Here is a 13,378-nt window from a genome sequence, read left to right on the forward strand (position 1 = left end):
GAAGTAATGGCCTCATGCACTCTCTGCAGTCGCTCTCCTGCTTAGGCAGCTGCCAGTGTCCTTTTGAAAGGACACAGGACAACTCAGGCAGGGTAGCCAGGGTGTTCAGATTAAGATGTCAGGAAATCGCCTTCTTTCTGATTCTTCTTTCCTTTCTTTCTGCATCCATGCTTGCCCTCTGAGTGTAATAATAGTATACTTGGGCTGCTTTATCAGCCTCGCTTGTTTTTGCTGGGCCTTGGTAGAGTTCAGCAGACTGTTAAAAATGGTATGATTTGATGTTCCCCTTCCTGTGTCCGAGTGACTTAAAGCATAATAATAATAAAAAAATTTAAAAAATTTTTTTAAATGGTATGATTTGGATTCTCTTGGTTATTCATCTTTCTGCACTGAGTTCCTTACTTTCCTGAATCTTGTTGAAATGAGGCTGCTGCTTGTCTTTTGTACAAGTGGTATCTCGCAAGAGGGTATCCTCAGCTTGTTGCATAGAAGGACAACCTTTATTTCCTGGAAAGAGATATTAGATGCAGAAAGTAAAATGAAAATCAAAGTTTTTTTGGAGTCAATTTGATCTTTTTTTAAATAACTTCTTTTTGCAGTAAATCTTGCAAGTTACTTAAGCCCAGTGAGGCTCTATGTCTGCTTTTTTCTTTCTTTTTCTTAAGATGGAGTCTCGCTCTGTCGCCCAGGCTGGAGTGCAGTGGCGCGATCTCTGCTCATTGCAAGCTCCGCCTCCCGGGTTCACACCATTCTCCTGCCTCAGCCTCCTGAGTAGCTGGGACTACAAGTGCCCGCCACCACGCTCAGCTAATGTTTTTAAAGTAGAGATGAGGTAATTATCTGTGTTAGCCAGGATGGTCTCTATCTCCTGACCTCGTGATCCACCTGCCTCGGCCTCCCAAAGTGCAAGATTTACAAGCGTGAGCCACCGCGCCTGGCCCTGTTTTTGCTTCTTTAAAACAGGGACAATAAACCTGTTTCCAAGAACTGAAATAACTACATAAGATAATGTGTGACATTCATCCAGCCAAAGTGGCTGGTCAGTAAGGGAGTCCTACTCATGATCCTCATTTGAAATCTGATTCTCATCACTGAACTGCCGCAATAGTTGCTTGTATTCACCTGCATTCTAGATTTAGTATTCAAGATGTGTCTTTTGAGTGCTTACTATGTGCTTGGTGCCAGACCCCGGAGATACTGTTGTTGAAACAGATCCACAGAAGACTCTGCTACCATTGAACCTGTGTTCTAGAGGTGGAGACAGGCAAATAAAAAGGAAACAGATAAGTTTATACTTGACGAGAGTGTTGTGATGTGTGGAGTGGAGAAGAATAAACCAGGGGACAGAGTGAAAGAAACACTTTGGCCTCAGGGTGGGCGGGGATGGGGTTTTAAAGGCCGGTTTACAGATGCTGCTCTGAAGAATGGTATTATATTTAAACAGATTCCCAATGAACAGGGTGAGAGGCAACAGCAAGTGTAGAGGCCCTGAGTGGGAGAGTGTTTGCTGTGTATCCCAGGAGCATCTGCCAGGCCGGCATGGCTGGCGCCCGGGGAGCAGAGGAGCATTTTGACATCAGAAAGATAACTGTGGTTGAGACCTTATGTGTAAGTCATTGTAAGGTATTTGAGTTTTGTTTTAAGTTTGATGGGAAGCCCTGGGAAGGCAGGTTCGAAGCCCTGGGCTCGAACAGGATAGACATGTGGTCTGATTACCAGTTTTTTTCTGTTGTTGTTGTTTTGAGATGGAGTCTCGCTCTGTCACCAGGCTGGAGGGTAATGGCCCAATCTTGGCTCACTGCAGTCTCTGCCTCCCGGATTCAAGCGATTCTTCTGCCTCAGCCTCCCGAGTAGCTGAGACTACAGGCGCACGCCACCACACCCAGCTAATTTCTGTATTTTTAGTAGAGACGAAGATTCATCATGTTGGCCAGGATGGTCGTGATCTCTTGACCTTGTGATCCACCCACCTTGGCCTCCCAAAGTGCTGGGATCACAGGCATGAGCCACTGTGCCCAGCCCTGATAACCATTTTTAAAGGCCACCTGGCTGTGAGTGACAAGTAGAATGAGTGAGGCAGAGTGACCTGTTAGGTGGCTATTGACTGAGTCCAGGTAAGAGGTCCCAGAACTGGGGTCATAGTGGTGGGGGTTGTGGGGAAGTGTTTGTATCCAGGGTATATTTTGAAGATCAAACCAATATTCAAATACATTGCTAATGACGTGCGTGTGGGACATGAGGAAAGAAATTCAGGAGTGAGTCCTAGATTTTTGGCCTGTGCAGTGGGAACAAAAGTAATGACATTTGCTGAGAAAAGAAGCAGAAGGTTTTGGAGGCGGAAATCCAAGGCTGTTGTTTGGATGTGGGGACGTGAAAGGACTCCTAAGTCATCATCTCCTTCCACAGTGTTGTGGCAGCATAAGAATGGCCCCTGTGTATGCACATTGTGCCAGGCACTGGGAAACCCAGATGATTCAGCCTGGCTCCTGCCCTGAACAGGTGTTCAGTTGACGTGCTGAGACAATGGAGGTAGAATAAAGAGCTGGTACACGTGGAGTGAGAGCCACTACCTTATCTGTGTTGTGGAAGGTAGTAGGAGGTCTGAGATGGTGAAAGAAGAGGAGGAGCCGGCTCACCCGGGGCAGATTGGAGAAGGGTTTCTAGAAGGGATTGTTGAGCCAGGTGTTGAGGGTCCATGGTAATTCACCAACTGACAAAACATGCAAAGGAAATAACACAGAATTCTTAATGCTTATTCCAACTGCCAGCCTTGCATTCAGGAACTTGGCCTAGGGCTTGTATCTGTAGGGGCTTCTGAAATCCTTGTTGATGAAGATCATTGGTTCACTGAGGACGCTTCAGAGCCAGAACATGGAAGTATAAAGTGCAGGAGATTTCACCAGCAATTTCAGAAAGTTTAGCAAGACTTGAACCAGGATCTCCTCTTGGCAGATCAGCCTCGTCATCCCCATCCTGACACGGTCTCTGAGATCAGTCCCTCAGGTGGGCCTCTGTCCTGCAAGGGGCTTTTTCTCTTTGGAGTCAGAAAGTGGGATCCTGTACTGGAGGCTTCACCACCATAGACTTCCCCTTGGTCCTCTGTGCCTGGTACTGCTTTCTGCACTCAAGCCCATCCTTCCTCTCAATTTGCAGAGGAAGATCCTGACTTTGCCTTACAATGGGGTGTTGAGTTGAGCGTTCTTAGTTTTATTCTTTTTACTTTTATAAGACTGCTGAAAGCACCTTATAAAAACTTTCTGATGGCCGGGCGCGGTGGCTCAAGCCTGTAATCCCAGCACTTTGGGAGGCCGAGACGGGCGGATCACGAGGTCAGGAGATCGAGACCATCCTGGCTAATATGGTGAAACCCCGTCTCTACTAAAAATACAAAAAACTAGCCGGGCGAGGTGGCGGGCGCCTGTAGTCCCAGCTACTCAGGAGGCTGAGGCAGGAGAATGGCGTAAACCCGGGAGGCGGAGCTTGCAGTGAGCTGAGATCCGGCCACTGCACTCCAGCCTGGGCGACAGAGCGAGACTCCGTCTCAAAAAAAAAAAAAAAAAAACTTTCTGATGTAGGACTTGGAAGAAAATATCTGTCCGTCAAAAGTAGAGATGTTGGGTTTTGATCTTAATAGGTATTAGCACAATATTTTACCCAAACATCTATATCTTGCTCTTGGTAACATGTTATCTTTGCCAAGTGCCCATCCCGATAAAGCGTTATTTCTGTCAAGCCGAACTCCTGATGAAATCTTCTATTCCCCTCTCTCCCTGATCTATTTCGATAAAACCTCATTCCTCATTCTGATTTTCTCCTAAGGGATGGTTTGGATTTGTCAGGAAAGGGGGAAAAAAGGGGTGATTTTTTTTTTTTTTCATTTTCCTCCTCATTTCTTTTTCTAATGTAGATACTTGTGGGAATTGGAATATAACTTTAATGTAAGTCAAACTGATAAAAGGGGGTTGGACACTACTGTGAATAAGGAAAAGAAGATAGGAAAAAGGAGGACAGTCACTTATAGGCAAAGGAATGTCCAGGCAGGCTTTTGCTTGTCTTCTCTTGTTTTTAATTTACAATGGAGCTGAGGAAGGTAACACTGATTTAGGTGAAGGGGCCGTTGATAGCAGAGGGATGCCATTGAAGGAATCAGCTACATTCACAAAACTGCTTGCTTCCATTTCTTTTTAGAATATTCTGGATGGCAGCTACTCATGCTGTTGGATGGCTGTGTTGCCACTGCTAACTTGAACAAGTACAGAGTCCTCCTTATCTTTGATAACTAGCTCTTTCTTTTCCTCTTTTTACCAACCTCATCATTTCTTTCTCTCGTCTGGTTCCACTGTCATACAGTGAACACTGCAGGCCAGAGTCGGACACTTCTGGTGAAGTGTGGCTTCCACGCCAGGTGGTCTCCATAGAAGGCTGGGCAAGGGGTGGGGAGTTTGGATGAAGGGCGGTGGTTTGTCTCAAAGCCAGTTGACTATAGAGGAGATGGGGTATGTCACAGGGCCCCGAGAATATGGTGCAAATCAAGTCCATCCTCCCTGATGCTGGAGCTCCTGAAAAGATGGGGCAGGGGCCTTCCTCCCATGTTGATCTTGCTTACGTGCCGTATAAGGGAAGAGAACTTTTACTCAGGTTTGGCAGGTGCGTCACTTCAGGTGCAGTGGTCCAATAGCCAAACTGACCACTCTCCCTGACGCATAGCCTAAAGAACACTCTAGACCAAGCTTGTCCAACCTGTGGCCCAGGACAGCTTTGAATGAGGCTCAACACAAATGTGAACACTTTTAAAACATTATGAGATTCTTGTGCTTTTGTTTGTTTGTTTGGTTGGTTTTGTTTTGTTTTATTTTAGCTCCTCAGCTGTCCTTAGTGTTAGTGTATTTTGTGTGTGGCCCAAGACAATTATTCTTCCAGTGTGGCCCAGGGAAGCCAAAAGATTGGACACCCCTGCTCTAGACTTTTAGCTGTGCTTCACATTCAGTTTTCTTCTTACAGTCCCAAGACATTCATGGAACTACTGTCTTCCAAATACAGAGAAGGACATCAAAGTCTAAGTGGGTTATCTGGTAGTCCCCCTTCCTCCCGAGGACAGCAGAACACCATAGTTCAATTCTGATGCAGTCCAATTAGAGACACACTCACGATGTAAGGTCATCATTCTGTTGGATCCTTTTTCATAAGGGTCCCTAACTCTTCTCTGTAGATCTCAATTTCACTTGGATATTTCACCCCTGAAGTGAAGTAGGAGGGGCATAGAAGCCCATGGAGCAGGAATGAATGGGGTCAGGGCTTTGCTGATTTGTCTGGCGTCCTCAAAAGCTGCTGTTTGCCATTGAAATCTTTCATGCTCTGTAACCCAAACCAGACATTATTGTCAGCGCTTCTCTTTTTTTTTTTTTTTTTTTTTAAATCACAGAAATGCCGGGTGCAGAGGCTCACGTCTGTAATCCCAGCGCTTTGGGAAGCTGAGGCAGATGGATCACTTGAGGTCAGGAGTTCAAGAACAGCCTGGCCAACATGGTGAAACCCCATCTCTACTAAAAATACAAAAATTAGCCGAGCTTGGTGGCATGCGCTTGTAATCCCAGCTACTCGGGAGGCTGAGGCAAGAGAATCACTTGAAACTGGGAGGCGGAGGTTGCAATGAGCCGTCGAGATGAAGCCCCTGCACTCGAGTCTGGGCAACAGAGTGAGACCTTGGCTCAAAAAAATAAAAATAAAAAAGGAAAAGAAAAGAAATCACAGAACCTTTTTTGGTAAATGAATATGGCCAATAAGAATGACAATTTGAGGCTTACAGCAAGTATGGATTCACAAAGTGAGAAAAGGATAGTTTTCAACATACTTAATGTGATGAATGCAAAATAAAATTAAAAACCTTTGCTAAAAATTCATCCCATGTGGGTCTTTTGATTGGAACAAGATTTTAGCAACAAAAAAAAATCAAACCTCATTAAAAATTTTTACTGTAAAATATGATTCTTCTCAGCACATGTGATTCGCCTCACTCTTGGAACATTTTTGTGGGATTTTATAAGGGCTATGAATATTTCATATAAAATAACACATTTATTGCAAAGATTTTAAAAAATTAAATCAGTGGAAAAAACACTTATGAAATCTTTCATCTTGAGTGCTGCTAAAGAGAAAATTAAGAAATTCTATAGTATTTTCGCATCTGATTTTATAGTAAATAGCTACATTGAGGACACTCAGTTGACGCTTTGCAAAGGATAAAATCGTTATGGTTGTTTAGCTTTTAGTTTTGATGAATCTACCAACAAAGGGGATTGTGTCCAACTATGGCATATGTATGAAATAGGACTCACGGAACTGGGGAAGGAGAAAGGCTGCTTTCTCAAACTCAACCACTGGAGACCGCCACTAATGCTGGTGTTGTCTTCGAGGCTATGTAAAAAGTGATTGAAGTTTAGGGGCTAACGGGGCAGAGGCTCTTCAAAGATGACGGGAATGTGAATTTGTTGTGCTCTCACACACAGATCAACGGTCAGGATTTGCGGTGAATATCTGTTCTATTCTAGTATACACTGTTATCATTACCCTCCAATGACGGTTTTCTAAACCACCTGGTGATCTAAGAGAAGACCTTGACTCTGCTGTCAAGTCCTTTCATTTTTCTAGGAAACAGAGCACTAAATACATTATCTTTTTTCTGGCCTTGTTTGGTGACGATTTGAATGCTACTAACAAAGCCCTTTTGTCCATACTCAGACTCCTTGGGAATATGATGGACCAGTTATAGAAGCAGGAAGATGCGGTTGCCCCACCATGGTAACAGCAGTTCAAAGACCAACTGCCTCCAACTTTCAGAACTTAGCGTATTTGGCAAACAAACAAACAAACAAACAAACAAAAAACACAACAAAACATTTGAAGCTGGCCGGGCGCGGTGGCTCACGCCTGTAATCCCAGCACTTTGGGAGGCCGAGGCGGGCGGATCACAAGGTCAGGAGATCGAGAGCATCCTGGCTAACACGGTGAAACCCCCTCTCTGCTAAAAATACAAAAAATTAGCCGAGCGTGGTGGTGGGTGCCTGTAGTCCCGGCTTCTCGGGAGGCTGAGGCGGGAGAATGGCGTGAACCCGGAAGGCGGAGCTTGCAGTGATCCGAGATCGCGCCACTGCACTCCAGCCTGGGCGACAGAGCAAGACTCTGTGTCAAACAAACAAACAAACAAAAAAACATCTGAAGCTTTGAAATCATTGAACCTGAAGTTTCAAGAGACAAAAACTGGTATCATTGCTGGTTAGAACACACTTCAAGCATTTATAGTCTAAACCCAGGTATGGGTACAGCAAATTGGTGCTAAAAATGTCTTCATTTTCTTGACTTAATGAAGCTCTTTAAGCTAACGTTCTTGGAAATGATTTTATGGAAGACAAAAGTCAGATCTCATTCAGCCTATTATGGTGCAATGAATCCAGGCCTCTTTTTCCCTGGCACTGTGGTTGCAAATTCTTTTTAGAAGCTTGTGAGGGACTCTCTCTCTCTTTTTTTTTTTTCAACTGTTCTTCCGTCTTTGTCAGAAGATCTGTCTCCAGGGCCTTTGCTGGAACTCAAGTTTGCTTTGGTTGCCAAAGATAACTTCCAGAAAATCACTTAGGGGAATTTTGGGGTAAAACATTCCCTGTGTACCTCGTAACAAGCGAGCAGCCTTTGTGTGTCATCATTGCCATTTTCCTTCCCACAGCAAATCTGATTCCATGCTTTTGAAACTCAACGTGGACCTATGTCTTGCTGTGACTTATAAACTGCCTAGAAAGGAAAAGCTGATGACACGTTGGCAGACTCAGCTCTCCTGTGGACATCTCGTGATCAAAATTAACTTTTAAGATCAAACTGAGTTATCTACATTTTTCTAAAATGACTTTGGCTGCAATATTTAATTTACTTTGAAATATCAAATGATATTGGATATTTGGCATTGGATGAGGGTATGAAATCTTTATGTTAATTAAAAGGAGGGCATTTTCTAACAAAAATTATAAATTGCTCAATGAAGAGACTCTCATGGAAAATGAAAAATTGAAACATTTCTTGGAATAAGATGACCTGTGATTGGTCAACAGAAGGGAGCCAGAAACCAGGGAAGCTAGATAGTCAGACAGCTGAGCTAGAAGGGAACTGCTTTTGAAGGAGACTGTCTTCCAGAAAGCAGGGGGATGCCGAAGAACAAAGCAGGCCTTATGCTTGGAGGAGCTAGAGTACCAGGAAATCATGTGGGTCTGGGTCACATCATGGGAGCTGCTGAAAGAATACAGTAGAGGCTCATATAAGGGAAATGGGGTGCAGGGTCAAAGCAATACTATAATTATGTGTGGCAATGCTAAGTGTTCCTTTGCATCTAAGTTAGAGAGTTTGAGGAAATGCCTCAGCTCGCATTTCTCAACCTTGACCACACATGAGAATCCCATGGGAGTGTCTGCTTTTAAAAATGCTGAAAACCCAAAGGAATATAAATCATTCTGTTACAAAGATACATGCACACATATGTTTATTGCAGCACTATTCCCAATAGCAAGGACTGGAATCAACCCAGATGCCCATCAGTGATAGATTGAATAAAGAAAATGTGGTACATGTACACCATGAAATACTATGCAGCCATAAAAAGGAGTGAGATCATGTCCTTTGCATGGAGATGGATGAAGCTGGAAACCATCATTCTCAGCAAACTAACACAGGAACAGAAAACCAAACACCACAGGTTCTCACTTATAAGTGGTAGCTGAACAATGAGCACATGGACACAAGGAGGGGAACAACACACAGTGGGGCCTGTTAGGGAATTGGCGGGGGAGGGAGAACATCAGGAAGAATAGCTAATGGAATCTGGGCTTAATACCTAGGTGATGGTTGATCTGTTGCAGCAAACCACCATGGCACATGTTTACCTACGTAACCTGCACGTCCTGCACATGTATCCCGGACCTTAAAATTAAAAAAAAAAATTTTTTTAATGCCAGTAACTAGACCCCCACCTCCAGAGATGCTATATGAATTCATCTAGGTTGGGACCTGTGCGCATTCATACTTTTAAGTTTCCCAAGTTATGTAATGGCAGCCCAGATTGAGAACCACTGGCCTGATGGACCAGGGAATGAAGCAGAAACAACCACCACAACCACAAATTAGGCTGGACTTGTTCGGAGACTGTTGAACAGGAGACATTCTGGTTTGGTGCGGAAAGAGCCATTTATCTGGAGACACTGAAGCTGGGTTCAAGACTGTCCCTCTGCCATTGTTGCTGGGATGACATTGAACTAGATCATGTGCCTGTTTCTCTCTCTCTTTTTTTTTTTTTTGTTTTCATTAGTCAAATGGAAATAGTGAGAACACCCACTTCATGACAGTGTTGCATAAATTAAAATGAGACGATGCAGACACAGCACCCAAGGACATGTACTCAGGGGGAACTGACCAAGTGTTTGTTGAATTCGACGGATGACCTTGAAGTAGATAGAGTTGTTTTTGTGCATTATCAGACTGCAAACATGGTGGAAGTAGGATTGAAGAATGTTATCCACGGCACCTGCAAGTGAGCTGACAGGAACAGGGAGAAATCGGAGGCCGGGGCACTAGCCCAGGAGACCCACACAATGTTCTAGGACAGGGTCCATAATCTCTGGCCAAAAAGTATGCCTGATCTGGCCCTCTGCTTGTGTTTGGAAATAAAATTTGACTGGAACACAGCCACAGCCATTTGTTAGGTATTTCTGTGGCCGCTTTTATGCTACAATGGCAGTCGAGTGCTTGCAGCAGAGATAGCGTAGCCTGCAAAGTAAAGCACATTGACTCTCTGGATGTTTACAGAAAAAGTTTGATGACCCCTGTTTTAGGATAAGATTAAGAGGCTTGGCTTTGGATGAGATGTTTGAAATCAAAGGAGAAGAGCAAGTGCTTCAAACATCAGGAAGGAAGAATTGGCAGGCTTCAGCGACAGATTGTACGTAGGGAGATTTTGCCATATAAAGGTTAGGGATGTAGTGTCTTTATCACGGGCAGGATGATGCAACAGGACAACTTTCCTGAAATCTGGCACTGAGTGCAAGAGTTTGCTTTCCTAGACTAGAGAGATCTGGGCCTGTCACCCCTGAAAGGCCCCGGCCCTGCCTGCATTAATGAGTCCCAGTCCTATTCATTTCAAAGTGATGGATCCCACACGCAGTACCAGATGCCAGCCCTCTGGAGAGATCCAGAGATATTCAGCACATTCAGATTGATTGAGATCATCACTTAGGACATTTTGGATGGTAAGTCCCTAATCTCTGTCACTGCACTGCACGGAGGTTGATTTTCAATTTACCTTCTTTGTTCTGAATCTTAGATGTTTTGATTCTTAATTCAGAACATTCATCTCAAGTGGATTCAGAGATTCAGAGTCGATGATAAATTCATGTTTGTTGAGAAGTTTTGCAGGGAGGAGGATGATGTTGTCAGCTTAGTTTTTGAATAATGTCTTGTTTGACATTTTAAGCTGAAAGTGGGCTGAACTGCAGATCAACACACACACGTATTCCGTGATAGAATGATACATCATGTTCATACATAGACTGTGTATATCTAAAGAGTAGAAACCTGGAAGGAAAGGTAATAGAGAAACAGAGGTAAAGGCACTAACACACAACGGATCCTGTCCATTGCTGCCTTTATGTGCCCTGACTACAGCTTCAGTGGGCTTGGGCTGGAAGAAGAGCAGGGGGTTTGAGTATTGATATGGTTTGGCTATGTCCCCACCCAAATCTCATCTTGAATTGTAGCTCTCATAATTCCCACATGTTGTGGGAGGGACGCAGCAGGAGATAATTGAATCATGGGGGCAGTTCCCTCATACTGTTCTTGTGGTAGTGAATAAGTCTCGTAAGATCCGATGGTTTTATAAGGGAAACCCCTTTCGCTTCACTCTCATTCTCTTTTTGCCTGCCGCCATGTAAGATGTGCCTTCGTTCTTCCTTCACCTTCCACCATAATTGTGAGGCTTCCTGAACCATGAGGAACTCTGAGTCCATTAAACCTCTTTTTTGTTAATAAATTACCCAGTCTCAGGTATGTCTTTATCAGCAGTGTGAAAATTGACTAATACAAGTATCTACTCTGTGTAAGCCTGATATGAAGTAATATTTGTGTGCATGCACACACACACACACACACACTCTTATGCTTACGCTCCCATGTCCCCCATTTTACATAAGAAGACACTGAGTCACAGAAAAGTTAAGTATTTTGCCTAAGTTATTTATTAGTAAGTGGATGAACCATAATTCAAGCTCAGCTCTTTCTTACTCCAAATACCATGCTCTTACTAATCTACTTGATTTGTTTGCTTTTCTCAGTTCTCTCTCCCTCTTCCCCAGCATTTAATATTATAATGAGATGTCTTTTAAAATAACTGGCAGTTTATGATGTGCTAGGCATTTTACACCGTTTTTTACCAAAAAGTTCTAGGTGTTAGTTCTTCTCTTTCTCTCTTCTTCAAATGCTTGTTAAGTATAGGGAGCATGCCAGGACCTGGGGATGGACACTAGAGATTGGCAGTGCCACTCAAGGTGTAATCTGAAGGCCGTTGTTCGTCCTTGTATTTGTCAGGGCTCTTCAGAAAAGCAGAACCAATAGAGAGTGCATATACAGCTATGTTTATTGTAAGGAATTGGCTTGCGTGATTATGGAAGCTGACAAGTTCCAAGATCTGCAGGGTGAGTCAGCAAGCTGGAGACCCAGGAGAGCCGATGTGTAGTTCTAGTCTGAGTCCGAAAGCCTGAGAACCAGGAGATCTCATGGTGTAGTTCCAGTCGAAATTCCAGCAGGCTCGAGATCCAGGAAGATTTGATGATTCAGTTTGAGTTCGAAGGCAAGAAAAAGGTGATGTCCCAATTCAAAGGCTGTCAGGCAAGATGAGTTCTCTTGAATTTGGAGGATGGTCAGCATTTTTGTTCTATTCATGCCTTCATCTAATGGGAGATAGCCAACCCACACCAGGGGAGGACACCTGCTTTACTCTGTCTACCAATTTAAATGCTAACCTCATCCCAAAACACCCAAAGTGATGTTTGACCATATGTTTGGGTACCACCTGGCCCAGTTGACTTGACACATAAAATTAAACGTGCCCTCAAACTGTTGCTGGTCTGCAACAAGATACATATGGAACTTGAGACTAGGCATTTAGAAGCATCTAGAGCAAGTGGACTTTGTGGCCGGCGTTTCAAGTGTATGATAATCTTGATTAACGTAGTGTAGACCAGTTTGTTTAATTCAAGTGGTGAGTTACACATGGGCCAAGCTCTATTTTACCTTTGAGTGTTAGGGGGAAATTTTTGTCCAGGATGGATTGGGGGAAGGAGAAAAACTGGTTCTTCCCCCAAGCTCCTTGGGCTTCCGTGGCCTCTCCTGCTGTCTTCACCACTGGTAGTTTGAGAAATATCTGTGTGGGCACATAGCCATAAAATCCTATGTAGTGGGCTTTATAACTGTGACCTGTACATAAAGCTCGGGGAGCGTTCCTGGGAGGGGCCAGTACCTGTGAAACGTAACAGAGAAATGCAGACCGCATTGAAGGAGGCTGGCTGTTCACTACCCTGACCCCCCTCTCCTCCGACTCCCAGAGAGTCAGGAGAAGCCTGAGCAAAGAGGTCAGGAGCCAGAAAAAGGAATAGTCAGGAATAAAAGCAAGCGTCAGGATGAATACAACGAGAATGAGCTGTGAATCTGGCCAGGCAGCAGGGCCCACTGTATTCACTTCTGATCGTGCGGTGTTGGGAATCACCTGGACCTCACAGCTGTGGAGAGTTAGGGCTGAGCAGGGACTCTGAGCACATCTGCAGGACCCCGCCTTTCAGAAGGTGAAACTGGCTGAGGAGAAGGAAGGGACCAGCTCGAGACAACGGACCTTTAAAACAAACAAACAAACCAGAAATGACAATTCTGCCATTGATTGAGCACTTCCTCCATGCCAGGAGTTGGGCACAGCATGAACGTTGCTTTTTTCAACATTGGTTCCTCTGAGACCTGACATTAATTATTTAGTGTGGCTTCATTGGTGACAAATCTATAGGGCTTTTGAGAAATGGACACAGGATGTCGATAGCATTTCTTTTAAGCCTACAATCAGAAAATCATAATTTATGTAAATGTTTAAAATATGGGGCTTTTAGGAGATGGGCTAGAGAATGTGACCCGGCCTCTTTGGTGAAGCCTGCCCGCCTGCTCCCCCATGTTCTTAAGGATGAACCATGACCTGGCTAAGGATGAAGGCAGGAAACTCAGCAGTGCCTCCTCTCAGAGTATATCTCAAAGGAAGCCAAGGCCTGTTACCTACTTCTTCCCCCATATAACGCACGGAACAACCCTGTAT

General features: G+C 44.2%; 1 protein-coding gene and 1 long non-coding RNA gene across 27 annotated transcripts in view; one reads left to right on the plus strand and one right to left on the minus strand.

Moving 5' to 3' along the window:
• The window catches only part of LARGE1 (LARGE xylosyl- and glucuronyltransferase 1), a 634,395-nt gene that overhangs the window by 255,049 nt on the left and 365,968 nt on the right, over window positions 1-13,378 (plus strand).
• LOC144331771 (uncharacterized) lies at window positions 3,042-5,746 on the minus strand. Its single transcript, XR_013399193.1, has 2 exons — window positions 3,564-5,746; window positions 3,042-3,257 (listed from the first exon to the last, which is right to left on the minus strand). It is a non-coding gene; the product is annotated as an uncharacterized LOC144331771 (long non-coding RNA).

The sequence above is a fragment of the Macaca mulatta genome, chromosome 10 (assembly GCF_049350105.2).
Source record: "Macaca mulatta isolate MMU2019108-1 chromosome 10, T2T-MMU8v2.0, whole genome shotgun sequence".
Classification (NCBI taxonomy): Eukaryota; Metazoa; Chordata; class Mammalia; order Primates; family Cercopithecidae; genus Macaca; species Macaca mulatta.